A 12,188-nucleotide genomic window follows, 5' to 3' on the forward strand; every position below is an offset into this window, starting at 1 on the left:
TAGCTCAACGAAGTGGCTTATCATCATGTGGGAATTTATAGTAGCCAAACACTCGAAACGCGTGACATTGTTGCTAAATGTGGAGGGACAAACCGGAAGACCCGGAGAAAAATCCACGTGACCACGGGGAGAGAGACATGCAAACAGGCAAGGGAGTTAACATCTAGCCACCGCAAGATGTTTCTCCGGGCACTCCAGCTTCCTCCCACTTGTGTTGCCCCCTCGCCTGCGTGAGGAGGCAACACTGTCTCAGTTCAGAAAACAGATGGTGATAAGTCAATTTGCTGTACTGCCTTCTCCTGGCGAACCAGAGTATGGCTCCTCGATGCCCAGGGGTAGGTAGTTTCATAACATCTGTGAAATCCACCAAGCCTCGCGTCCACAGTGCTGGATTTCAGGCGTGCATAGCTACCACTGATATGAGAAGTAACTGTTGTAGGCCTTCATCCAGCAGTGGATTGACCATGGCTGGCAAAGATGATATTGAATAATCATCATAATTACGTAGAAAAATGCATGTATGATCCTTTCTCAATCCTCTGCTGGGTGAAGACCTCTTCACACCGCATTGATCATGGAGGTTGTTTGTTTGTCAAGTTGACCATACTTCATCACGCTGGTCAATGCTGGGGGATCCAGGACTAGTTTATATATCACTGTTAACCATGGATGGGAATTGACCTCGGATGACCAGGTTCATAATCCAGTGGGTCAAACACTGCTCCATTGTTCTACTGTTCCTGCTTATATAATACATTTTAAATAAAAGTTTAATATTTGCAAATTATTTTCATCATTTATGAATGCACATTTAACATATTCTCAACACAATTATCTAACTAATGCCTATACTTTATATGACATTCATTGCACAGTGTTGTTTTTTTTATATAAAAAAATGCTACATCACTTATTTTACACAATTGCGAGTCTACTTTGCGACAATTTTATTCGGAAATACGACGGAGTAAAATTGTCCATTTAAGCCATTAACGACAATGCTGAAATGTAATTAATTATGTTAGCTGGCTTACTTTTGCACCAATTTACCATTTCACTTGAATGCATGAAAATACGAATAAAGATGCTGGATTACATATTAAAAATTCTGCTCTAATCTCTATGACACGTGCACATTTATCAGGCCAGGGGTGACTGGGGTCTTCTTATTGATTCCTACAAAGGGTCCCGACACCCCCGCCCGTCCCCCCCAACACACCCCAGAGACTGCCTTCCTGATATCAGCCAACCTCGATCGGTCATTTGAAAACTGCCACTGGAATTTCTTTCCTTTTGACTAGGAACCCGTACAAAGAAGGGCCTCATTCATTGCCGAGAAAAATATTTATCTAAGAATTCCTGATGGCGAGTATAGGGGTAAAATTCCGTCCGGCCTCATGAATGATGCGATTCTGGTTTTGCGTTTCAGTGTTGACGTCTGTGACCACTTGGGCTGCCACCGAGACTGCTGCTCCGGCGCGACTCTGTGCGTCGCCCGGGCCAGCCAAGAGCGCCGAGTGAACGGAAAGGGGCATCTGCCAAGGCAGGTAGTAGTGGGCAACACATTTCCTCAAATATTTACAGAGCAGATTTCAGTTTTCCTGTTTGCTCGGTACTGGCGGGAGTTGTTTGTTCGAACATTCTTTTCCACGTTCGTCTTGCGGAAAACTCAGTCTCATTCCTTCCCTAATTCGCCAGAAGCCGTGGATATCTTGGGACAGATTGCTAACCTCTACCGTGCATTGCACACTTCTAAGTGTGCGAGTGAAACCATTTCCGATGTTTTTCACCGCATGAAAAACAAAACTTTATACTCTGAAAATTCCTTTCTCTAAGTATATCATCCAATGCGTGGCTGGTGTGCTCATCAGTGGCTGGAGTGCTGGCTACAGTGATATCCCCATACAATTGTATTGGGTCAACAGTAGTGGGAGCCATCAATATTAGCGCGGCATTTCTCTACAAGTTAGAGACATCGTATTTTAGTGGGCTTGACCAGGACACGTCGCTAGAGGGGGATGATGGTCATTGGTCCATTTCAATTGTCCAAAGGGACAATTGAAATGGAAATGACACGAGCGATTCACATAGCCACCGGTTGTTTTGTCATCCTCAAACGGCCATGCACAGTGGCTCCAAATCTCAAATGCGCTCGGTTTGAAGAATGTATTAATTCACTGATTCATATCAAATCTCAAGCTCGTGATACACGCTTTGAATTGTAGATGTAAGAATCTGTGTGTTTAGATTCGTATGGGGGGGGGGGGGGGCGGGGGGGTTGCAGCGATGAGGCCGGTTCACGTTCAGGTGTTCGATTCGATTCTTGCATCACAGAAATTGTGAGAGATGGTGACGGCTTTGGGAGTCCATCATCGAGCAGTGGATTGAAAACGTGTGATGATGATAATGACATGGTCTGTGTTATAATTCACCTCTATTATGGATAATTATTATGTCACCAGTTTATGTGATTTCGATCATATTTTTACCATTTACGGTGATGCCTTCATATCTCTAATCTCTTGATTTAAAGCTTTCGTGACTGCAGTGATTCATATTCTTGGTTCTTTCGGTAAAGTCACGTTGAAGGGAAACAATAAAAGAATGTTTTATATACATTTTATTATTTTATTGTTTCCCTTCAACGTGACTTTACCGAAAGAACCAAGAATATATCTCTAATCTCGTTTTTGGAAAACCTATTGCAATGTCATGAACCTTTGGTGAGGACACACCGCCCTGCTTGACTCTTTTTACAATATGTATTTGTTACTCTCTTCATGCAACCTCTGGTTAATTCATAACGTGGTCTATTTTAGGCAGTCCAATGCCTGTTTAAAGTCTACAGAGGCTCTATAGAATGGTATTTGCTATTTATTTCTATTGACAAGAATCTGAGTGATCCTTGGAACAAATTAAAGTAAGCTATACAATTATCTATCTGGCATTCATACATCTCCGATGAGCTTGATTGGCTACGTACCGTGCAAAAGAAGTTCAACTTGCATATGATCAATGTATAACATTATCAAACTTTTACTTGCTTTTCATTCTGATTTGTTGAGAAACCAATTCAATTGGCATAGTTGCCCATGTGACGTCGTTTGATCGGCTCTATCGGATGGTGGAGGGTTATCATTAAAAAAAAGTATCGCCATTATAGATACACGGTCTAACCCAAAATAGACTTATGAATCTTAGCTATTTGGCACTTGGAAGACAATAACATCTGAACTGTGGGTAGGTGTGGATGTGATTACCACAGGCTGCAGCAACTGGAAAGCTGAGAACCCCAGCATTGTACTCTACCACGGGCCGAATAATTATTTATTGGTGGTATTTTGTCAGGGTGCAACAATGCCGTGCTCTCATTAGGAGTGTTCAGATGGTGACAGCACGGAGGTCAAATTGCTCCTGGGGGTCAAGCGGCAAACTGGCGCCTAATCTGAAGAACATGCTCTCCCCGTGACATGATCCCTTGTGTCGAGTTGACGACAGTTTTAAATTGCAGCTGAAATGTGTTTTATTTATGGGACGGGACGTGACTAAAAAGAGGAAATTTAACTAGCTCTATTGATTCCCAGTGAGGAGGCAGGATTTCTCAATGATACTTATAAAAATATATATTTGAAAGTTATAGTATTTTGAGCAGTGACGGTAATAAACGTCAGTTCTTCATGCTCATGACAGGAAATGTATTAACACACATGTCCACTATTCAAGAGTAAAGTGATACACGTCTGCTAATATGCAGTACTTTTATGTGTTATATAATGCGGGAATGCACACTGCTGGCATATGAAATGCAACCATATTGTCAATGGTAGATGAGGATGTTCCAACGCAGTGTGGGTATTGCACATTATTTGACCATACTCGACAGTACTGGTCATCAGTGTGGGTTGGTGAAAGCGCGTAAGCATGTGTGTGGAGGCATCGAAGCACAGAACAACAGTGGACTTCACTGCACTACCCTCTACTGCCCAACACATTAGCCCCACATCCCTGTGACAGCCTGTTTGTACGTGTTGATGGTCGCCCATCCACACACTACGCAGGCTCAACCCTGCTTTGCTTCTGACAACAGCGGTCACATTGCAGGTACGATCGGCCATGTGAAACGCGCACACGACGTGAAAGCGTTGATCACAACAGGCCACTTCGCTTGCCTGATTACGAATGACCAAGGCGACAATCACATTCACGTATTTGTTTTTCATCGGCGTGGAAGAATATCCCCTATGGGACCTGATGCGATCCAAACCGTACGTGGAAAACACATTCTATTCCGTTGTAGTCAGTGACACATATCGTTACTCTGGCAAATGGCATCATTTGCTTTGCACCGTAATTTGCCATGTGGTGCAACTTACGCAATGTCCATCGCGTCATTTTTTACATCTTGTTAGGTTTTTTTTGTAACTGTGCTACGACATACGTTCCATAATTAGGCTTCGCTTTAGCACGGAAGAGATGTCACGGGTGCAAAATATCGAAGAACTCCAGGGGACCGAGAAAACCACTTACACCGGTCATGAGGTTTGCCCGGTGAATAAATACAGAACCCCGACATTCCTCGGCATAATTTTTGTAAATTTGCAAAAAATATACATATATATTACCAGGTGTTCTAAGCGGAAGATAAGTATATTATACGTTTTACTGTTGGCGTTTGTCAATCAACTAGGTTGTAACTTTTTTTCCAAGAGGTCTATCCAACGTGGAAGAGTAGGTCAACCTATCATCTAAAGGGGCTCTCGAGGGCTCCGTCAAGTGGAGGCCCATCTGCCAATAGTGCCGTGAGCACGTGGTGAAAGGCTGCACCCATTTACTTGTTTTACGTTGTTGTATTTATCTCTTCAATAAAATGGTCATTGCACAATTCCAAATGCCAGCATGGATCAATGACAATTGGCTCCTCGTTGCAAGACAATCTGAGCAAGCGGGGACTCAGGAGCGTGATGTGGGAGTTGTGAGCGGGTGGGAAGGCTCGCGATTCTGGAAATAATTCAGCATGCCGAAAATTGGACGAAGGAAGCTCTCCCACATTGGCGTTTCGTCCAATTCTACCCGGCAAGATACAGCTGCACGTCGATGTGTGGGAGCGTGGGATTGAGAGCTGCATTGGTAGGAGGCACGCATGAAGGGCTGCATCATTTAAATAACACATTTTCTCGATGGTTGTGCACGTGCATACGCACACACCACAGGGACAAAAGTGCCGTTGGCGCGCACCTATTAAGGCCGTGCAGGCTCTACATGTAAGGCTCTTGGTGTGGCCAGAACGATGCCTGGCCACCTTTGTATCTCTACTGCCAATGTTTATGCGCCATAATAGGTAATCATTTGACTCTGAGTTGATTTATTGGAGGCACAAGTTCAAGTAGCACTTGCCACTGATGATGTGCATGGCTGCGTGGCTGGGATTTGAAACCCATTACCGGGACTATAGCACAGCATTACAGCCACTACCAGTCAGTTTATTCTATTTCGCTTCTTCTCTCTTGGCCTTTCCTCATCCTTTTTCTTACAAGGCTCCTTGAGACATTAGTTAAATGCATACACATGCACGCACACAAAGCCAAACATCGTAGATCTATCACAGCCTGATAGGCTGTTCGGTAATGTGCTGTCCGTGAGTGCCTATTGTGGCTGACTCGGCACATGTGGCGGTGTTGTGGCTATCTTCAGTGCTCATGATTTATCATGGTCGCACATGCACCCGGTAATCATTTAAGGCTGAAGGCCCAGGACCAGTGCAGACATCACTAACCTCTGATTTCAGTCATGGCAGGGAACTGAACTCAGGTCGTCGGGCTCATAGCACCAGAAAGCAACTGCCTCCCCACACACTAACAGCACTCGTTGCAACAGTCTATATAGGCTACACGAGGAATCTTTGCCCTTGACACACACATCAAAGAAAAAAGATCCTCCCTATAGCCTTAATAAACTGTAGGGGCAAGTGCTGTTAGCGAGCACCTATGAAGGCCAGAACGGTACACGAGGGGGTGGGTGGCCAGCACCACTCCCTACCGCCTTTATCTCCCCAGTGGCGATGTTTATACACTGCACCGGGTACTCATTTGAGGCTGAGTCGACTTAGGGAAGGCCTATGACTGGTTCCGATAATCGTCACTGGTGTTGGCCGTGAGCAGGAATCGAACCCGGGTCGCCAGGTTCATAGCGCAGCGCGATAACCGCTACACTACCGCTCCACACAAAGACACATCCATACATACATGCATACATACGCGCACACACACACACACATATGCTCCCTTATGGCTCTTTTAGAAGTATAATTATATTAATATAAGTTTGGCTGAATTTTGCAAGTCTCATGGCGATTTAGCTCGGTTTTTTTTCCGTGTGAGAATGTCTCTTTTAGATACGTCGTATTTCATGCTGTCAGCAAAGATGATGGCAGGGTGCAAGGGGTGCGTGGAGTCATACGCCAGCATCTCCCGTCACCACGCTCTCTGGGAAGGGCAACGTGACTGGAACCATACTGTGGTAGCTCTGTTAATGTTACCTCTATCGGTCTTGACAGTACAAATTGCTTGACAGCTGTTTGGCACGGGTGAATATGTATGTATATATATAGCATATATTATATAACATAATGCAGCCAACTGTCTTACATTGGGGCTCGCTATGACCTAAATATCATAATTGACAGTCCTTTGTAAATCTACTGCTGGATGAAGGTATCCTCGTGCTGTGGTAGTTATATGGGTTAGTCGACAGTACTTGATCAAGCTGGTCAGCAGAAGTTGGTGAAGGCGAAGGAATCCAAGTTCAGTTCAGATATCACAAAACCACTGATGTTAGCCATGGCCGGGCATCACACTCAGGCCTCTGGGTTCATAGTGCCACGCACAAACATTGCACCAGACATTCCTCCTGTGACCTAATTGTCTCGGGAAAATCACCAGAGGCTGACACGGATCGCCATTTTATTCAGGAAGATTCCTAGATGGAAAAGTAAATTCGTGCTAACCTAGTTTTGAACAATGCCAATGTATTAATTCAGCTTGCAGCCAGCTGAACTTATCTTCAACACAAAGAAGAAGAAACTGATGTGTCCATGACTGCCAAAAATAACTGAACCAAATAAACAAAAAAATTTCTCTCTTAGCCAAGTTTTTTTTTTAGTTGACAAAAAAGTTAGTATTAATATTGATGACCACACACGTGCGGCATTGGCATGAAATGCAGTCCATCTAAAATGTGAGACACTAAAACAACAGGGATACATTTTAGTTAGTAGAGAAAATATTGTATTTCACCACCAATTTCAATAAACGGTTTTTTAAACACTTTTTTTGTCATGATATGGAGCCATCGCTGTCACATTCATCAATCAAGTCAGGGAGAGGTAAATACACGGAGTCATATTTTGTACTTTTCTACTTCGATTCATAATTATTTTTTGTATCAGATCGCTGCTTAAGTAAAATGTGTGTCGTGCAACCTCCTCCACCCAACACACCCAATTAATAAAGTTAAGTGAACAAACGTGGCCAAATTATTACTGCTTCAGCAGCGTTAGTGATCAATCCACAACATTTAACAATTGGGTACAACGTTTCAATGCTAGTTACAAGGAATTTTGGCAACTGATTTTGCTAACTTCCTGATAATACTGGAGGGTGTACAACATTAATTTTACTTCTGCAATACAACCCAAAAATCAATGATGAAACATAACATTGGTCTTTAAAGCCTACGTGCTAAACTTTTCTCTTTTGTTATTTATATTTCTCCACAATGACACCAATTATTACTTGTTATTTTGCTTTGGGAAGAGGATCATTAGACACCAGTGGGATACCTATAAATGGATCACCTTCATATGTACGTAAATACATAGCGTTTTGAACTTGATTTGAAGCTTTCGTGACTGCAGGAATTACTATTTAGTTCTTTGGGTAAAGTAACGTCTTTATTTTATTTTCTTTCTACGTGACTTTACCGAAAAAAACAAAGAGTACATAGCGTTTTGTTATATTTTGTGTGTGTGCCTATGCTTCCACTAGTGGGCTGCACTGCACTTTCTCAGATGAAAGATTGTTGGATCAAGAAGGCAACAATTGGTCACAGTGACGCTCCAAAGCCATCATGTGACCGACTCGCCGCCGCTGCACACAAAGCCACAGACAGCTCTATAAACCACGGGAGGGGGGGGGGGGGTTGTTCAGCTCCGAGCTGTTAATCATTCGATAAAAGCTCCAGAAGAGGTTTACATGAACAAAACTGAAGCCCACATCTGGAATGCAAAGGAAATCCGGAATGTGTAATGCCATATTTAAGCGATTACAATTACGGCTTTGGAAATCATAATCCCAAGGAAATTCAAATCCCTGAACACAATGCACATGGACACCGCACATACATTTAGAAACGTAAAAAAAAACTCAGCCATGATGAAAAACAGTGCTAATGTTGGCGTGACTTGAAATAAAACTCCTACTTTTTTCCACGCCCAGTTTATTCCTTATGTTTAACATATACAAAGAGGTAAAACGAGTAAAGGTGCAGCCCTGTAATTGCTTGCTCACGCCACTGCTGGCAGAAGGGCCTAACTCTGCCACGCTTACCAGACAGACGTCTTGGAAGATGTTGAAGTGCCCAAAACTCTATCGCTCCACAAGCGACCTGCCAATGGACTCGTGGCGAATCCCATTGAGATTGCCGGGTGGACAAGAAGCTAAACCCACTCCAGAAGATCGAATCAAACGTTTGGATTTTAAGTCCATCGTGCTAACCATTACACCACAGTGTGCTGTATCTGAAACGTATGCCTACACATGTTTGAAGGGCACCCACATGCTTGCTAACGTCAACTGTTTTGACATATATATGCAGATATATAGCAAAATGACATTTCATCAATTGATGGAAACATATACACATTGAATGCTCGTGACATGTTTTATGTCCCTCACAACTATGGGCGCTCCTTGACATTTCACAGAAAATGTATATTTCAGAAGTGAGCGCGAGAATTCCACAAATGAGGTGATAACATCGTGTAAGTAACACTTACGCAATATTTTTCCAGGAGTAGAGCTGACTTAATGCTTGTTATTGCATGGGGCAATTCAGGGCACATCAATCATCTCCGGCAGGTTTTCAACTACCGTGCGAGTACATTAAACACGCAGCCATGTGCTCAAAAGCCCTGAAACTGATACGATATTTGTTTTATAACTCAATTTTTAGTTTGGACAAATATATTAAAGATCACTTAATCATGTTCCATTTATTTATTTTTTACGTTTTTTAAAAAGTAAGCTTTAAAATATGATCACTGACATAATTTTCTTGGTGTTTAGAATGTTAACACACACGTGAACCTAACTAAATAAATGGCATGGCAGGTTTGTGTTTTCCCATCTTATGTTAAAGCTAAAATTTGACTGCCCTCGTACATTCTTAGAGCTCCTGTCAGACTCTGACCTAAGTAGTTAATTGCTGCTCCTTTTACGCAAGTTCAGGATACATTGCTGCTCGTTAACATCATGTCAAAGAGGACGAGGTGCAGCCCTGCAATTTGCTTGCTCATGCCACTGCTGGCAGAACGGGCCCCGTTTAGTGGCAGCTCTTAGAGGAGTCCCCTCCAGGGGGTGTTTGGCCGATTCTTCTCAGCTGGCCACACGTCTTGGAAGAGGCAGACCGTACCGTCACTTAATCCCCCATCACATGCGATCTGCTGATCGACGAACTGTGGTGTAGTCATACCGTCGGGTGGAGCGAGGTTGCGGAGATTTAAGAAGCTTACCCCATTACTTCAACTGCCATGCCAGGAGATACAAATCGAAGTGGCGATTTCTAGATTCTAAGTCTCGGGTGCTAACCGTTACACTGCGGTACCATCCCTGGCATAAAACACGAAACATTACTCGTTGTTTTATCTCGACTTTTGTTTTGGGCAACTTTTAAAATTTAATTGGCTACAGGAAAGTGTGTTAGGCAATCTTACTCGTAGTTTATGAAAATAAATGTTTAAATAAACATGTTATAAATGTTGATTTAAAGCTTTCGCGACTGCAGGGATTCATATTCTTGGTTCTTTCGGTAAAGTCACGTAGAAGGGAAACAATAAAATTACATTTAATTGTTTCATATTTTTATTATTTTATTGTTTCCCTTCTACGTGACTTTACCGAAAGAACCAAGAATAATAATTTTATTGTTTTACAATAATTTTATTGTTTTATATTTTTATTATTGTATTGTTTCCCTTCTACTTGACTTTACCGAAAGAACCAAGACAATGTTATAAATGTGTTGTTCTATTGCCATTGGAATCAGTTCGAGAACCTTGATGAATTTCGTTTGTTGATACTATGCACTGTTGAAGATGTCATCCTTAGCCAAGACGAGCGCTACCAAACAGTTTTGCTTCCGCACTGAATGTCATGGGAATTCCGACGACACGAGTGGATGGACCCACATGCTTCATTTCAAATCGCACGTGACAATGCAATGGAAAAATAACGACGCCTGCTGCCATGGCTGCAATGTTGGGTTCCCTGGAGTGTTGAGAAGTGTCTCCCGATTGGAGGGCAACGTGTGGCGTTCGAACGTTCGTCAATTGCAGGGCTGCCTCTGAGACGACCCCGGGCCAACCCCCGCGCTTAGCGATGTATTTACACGGGGAAAGCCGCCTGAAAGATGTGCGCGAGATCAGTGGAGCCATTGAACGGGAGTTGACATTTCAATGCCACGTTGAACCAATAGTTTGCGCTCGCGGTAAAAATGGATTTAACTTCGAGATCTTCCCCACAACCTCAACGCGCACGTAACCGCGGTCTTTCCTCGGCTTCACGGAGCGAGCACAATTAGCGGTCGGGAGAGGGGAAAAACATTTGCGGTGTTACTTTTTGTTGTTGTTGTTGTTTTGCATCCACAGTGTGACGAAGCTGTTGCTAGTCTCGAGGGAGCCAAACAAATCCCACAACTTACGCTGAAGCAGAAGAGCGCTCAGATGCCGAGACGGAACGTGACGGAGCGGTGTTTTGCGTGAAGCAAGGGCATCTCGTCGTCGAGGGAAGTCGGAAAAATGGTCGTCCAAACTAGAGCCGCGCTCATAAACACGCGCGTGGCGTATATACAAAGTAACACGAATACAACAAATGTAATGTAGAGGCGCATTGTAAGTCCACTGCCGTGTCAATGTGTGCACGCGGGAACCCTCTCACACATGCAGCCAAGCGTGCTGCTCGGAGGCGCGAGTGAAGACCTCACCGCTCCTTTCAGTCGTGGTGGTTGTTGGACCGTACTTCGCCACACTGGTCATTGTGGATTGATGATGGTGGTGCTCAGGACCGCTGCAGATACCATTCACCGGTGGCATTAGCTGTGGCCAAGAATCAAGAAGTCTGCTACCGCACTACCGCTCCACCCTGTACATACATCCATACAGCCAGTTACACGCGTAGAGCCTTCGCGACCAACATCATCCATAATAGAGGGTTTTTGTTGTGGGTTAGCTCGCGTAAATATATAAATGTGTAGTTGAAACCCGCCACCACCCGACACAGCCAACTAGTAAGGGTTGTCACGTAAACAGAACGTGGCCAATTCGTCACTCGTACAGCACACAACATTTACAATCTGAGTACGACGTTTCGCCAGTAATTACAGCCCATGCACAAAATACATGCATGCGATGTAAACAAAAAAACGTTTGCAGCGATTACAAAGGCTATGTGTTTAAAGAGCTTGGCTACAGAACTGTGACTGTTAGAAATGATATCAGCTAAGGGGGTGGGGAGGGGGAGGGTAAGCTTGCAGATACGTAGAATGTGTACCAAACATATGTTTGCGTTGCAGTTCCTGTGACAAATCACATCACCACTGCATGCATGCCGATGCATGGGACCACACAGGGATTTGGCGAGTGAAGCACCGGACAAGTGAATCGGACATTCTCACGGCTGATAGATGTGGGAGGTTGCATGCTCTGCCTGTAGCTCGGGAAAATGCTGTTTTCCATATTTTGACAAACGCTCAAGAACGCGATGCAAGCACAGGCCCGCTTGCAACGCGGCGCAATGTGCCGGTGCACGTGGTTTCAATTGAGCGGAGAGCCATTTGTTAAATTACGCGCATTAGACATGAATAACTTAAACTCGCGGAAATTCAAAGCCAACCAAAATTAATGGGTCATTTACTCG

The sequence above is a fragment of the Petromyzon marinus genome, chromosome 17 (assembly GCF_048934315.1).
Source record: "Petromyzon marinus isolate PM22_M1 ecotype Great Lakes invasive population chromosome 17, UKy_Petmar_22M1.pri1.0, whole genome shotgun sequence".
In the NCBI taxonomy this organism is placed as follows: Eukaryota; Metazoa; Chordata; class Hyperoartia; order Petromyzontiformes; family Petromyzontidae; genus Petromyzon; species Petromyzon marinus.